The following is a 2,500-nucleotide window of genomic DNA, read 5'->3' as shown; positions in this document are numbered from 1 at the left end:
GGAAAGAGGGACGGGGACGAGGACGACGACGAGGAAAGAGGGACGGGGACGAGGACGACGACGAGGAAAGAGGGACGGGGACGAGGACGACGACGAGGAAAGAGGGACGGGGACGAGGACGACGACGAGGAAAGAGGGACGGGGACGAGGACGACGACGAGGAAAGAGGGACGGGGACGGGGACGGGGACGACGACGACGACGAGGAAAGAGGGACGGGGACGGGGACGGGGACGACGACGACGACGACGACGACGACGAGGAAAGAGGGACGGGGACGAGGACGACGACGAGGAAAGAGGGACGGGGACGAGGACGACGACGAGGAAAGAGGGACGGGGACGAGGACGACGACGAGGAAAGAGGGACGGGGACGGGGACGACGACGACGACGACGACGAGGAAAGAGGGACGGGGACGGGGACGAGGACGACGACGACGAAAGAGGGACGGGGACGGGGACGAGGACGACGACGAGGAAAGAGGGACGGGGACGGGGACGGGGACGAGGACGACGACGAGGAAAGAGGGACGGGGACGGGGACGAGGACGACGGCGAGGAAAAAGGGACGGGGACGGGGACGGGGACGAGGACGACGACGAGGAAAAAGGGACGGGGACGAGGACGACGGCGAGGAAAAAGGGACGGGGACGGGGACGAGGACGACGAGGAAAGAGGGACGGGGACGAGGACGACGAGGAGGAAAGAGGGACAGGGACGGGGACGGGGACGACGAGGAGGAAAGAGGGACGGGGACGAGGACGAGGACGACGACGAGGAAAGAGGGACGGGGACGAGGACGAGGACGACGACGAGGACGACGACGAGGAAAGAGGGACGGGGACGAGGACGAGGACGACGACGAGGACGACGACGAGGAAAGAGGGACGGGGACGAGGACGACGACGAGGACGACGACGAGGAAAGAGGGACGGGGACGAGGACGACGACGAGGAAAGAGGGACGGGGACGAGGACGACGACGAGGAAAGAGGGACGGGGACGAGGACGACGACGAGGAAAGAGGGACGGGGACGAGGACGACGACGAGGAAAGAGGGACGGGGACGAGGACGACGACGAGGAAAGAGGGACGGGGACGAGGACGACGACGAGGAAAGAGGGACGGGGACGAGGACGACGACGAGGAAAGAGGGACGGGGACGAGGACGACGACGAGGAAAGAGGGACGGGGACGAGGACGACGACGAGGAAAGAGGGACGGGGACGAGGACGACGACGAGGAAAGAGGGACGGGGACGAGGACGACGACGAGGAAAGAGGGACGGGGACGAGGACGACGACGAGGAAAGAGGGACGGGGACGAGGACGACGACGAGGACGACGACGAGGAAAGAGGGACGGGGACGAGGACGACGACGAGGAAAGAGGGACGGGGACGAGGACGACGACGAGGACGACGACGAGGAAAGAGGGACGGGGACGAGGACGACGACGAGGAAAGAGGGACCCCATGCCACAGCCGCCCTCGTGTTTCCGTCTAGGCGCAGGGCAATGACCGGGGAGGTTAGGCCGGAAGCACAAGATAAGAGGTCACTGTACCATGTTATCTAACTCTAATATCATACGCCTACCGTATCTACATTGCCTACCGCCCATTACGCCATGCACCGGCTGACAACTAACATGCAGTGCCGGAAAACACTATTCCCTGAGTGCCAAGGTCGCCAACTATTTCGCAAACAATTACAACGGATTCTTCTTTCGTATTACGAGAGGGAGGGGGGGGGGGCGGTCAAAGCGTGCAACCGAGTTAATGTTATCGAGAGCGACGCACAGATAGAGGAATATGGACACTGTCATCATATAGAGCATAAAAATAGTGTAGGAGTATCTGCAGCGGCCTCATATTTAGCGGGAAATTACAAAAATTCCCTGTGTGTCACCGGTAAAGTCCACAACACCCTCACACTGCCACAGTTCTTAATGTTCACACGAAGTGTTAATAAAAGGGGGTACAAGGGGGTACAAGGGGGTACAAGGGGGTACAAGGGGGTACAAGGGGGTACAAGGGGGTACAAGGGGGTACAAGGGGGTACAAGGGGGTACAAGAGGATCCCACCCCCTGTCTAGGAAGTACATAGAAGGTAGGAAAGGTTAGGTTTGGATTTTGGGTTCGTATGTTATCCTGGATTTGGGACTTGGTTTCTGGAGGGTGCGTCGCTCTCAGTAAAAAATACCCGGCCCCTTCCGATCACCGTTTCTCCCTAACCAGAGCCGCGTGGAGTAACACCAAACTAAATGTATCGTAGTAACGAGTTGTGTGTTCACTGTACTTAATACGGGGCTATAAACATCGTGAGAGATTGGTAAATGTTCAGGAAATCTTCACGACGATAGTGGTATCGATGGATTCCTCTCTTTACACAAATTATGCCGCGGAACCACCCCCCTCCCCAATACCCATAATCTTTGCTGAGATAGCAAGGGAAATTTCGGATTATGATATGAATAACAGTTGGTCAATATATATAGTCAAAT

At 58.8% G+C, this 2,500-nt stretch overlaps 1 protein-coding gene across 1 annotated transcript in view; it reads right to left on the bottom strand.

The window, feature by feature from the left end:
• LOC125031624 (low-density lipoprotein receptor-related protein-like) overlaps nt 1-2,500 on the bottom strand; it is a 38,863-nt gene that overhangs the window by 35,538 nt on the left and 825 nt on the right. The window lies entirely within an intron of this gene.

The sequence above is a fragment of the Penaeus chinensis genome, chromosome 13 (assembly GCF_019202785.1).
Source record: "Penaeus chinensis breed Huanghai No. 1 chromosome 13, ASM1920278v2, whole genome shotgun sequence".
In the NCBI taxonomy this organism is placed as follows: Eukaryota; Metazoa; Arthropoda; class Malacostraca; order Decapoda; family Penaeidae; genus Penaeus; species Penaeus chinensis.
Note: the sequence above shows the minus strand (reverse complement) of the source record. Positions and strands in the feature narration are given on the sequence as shown.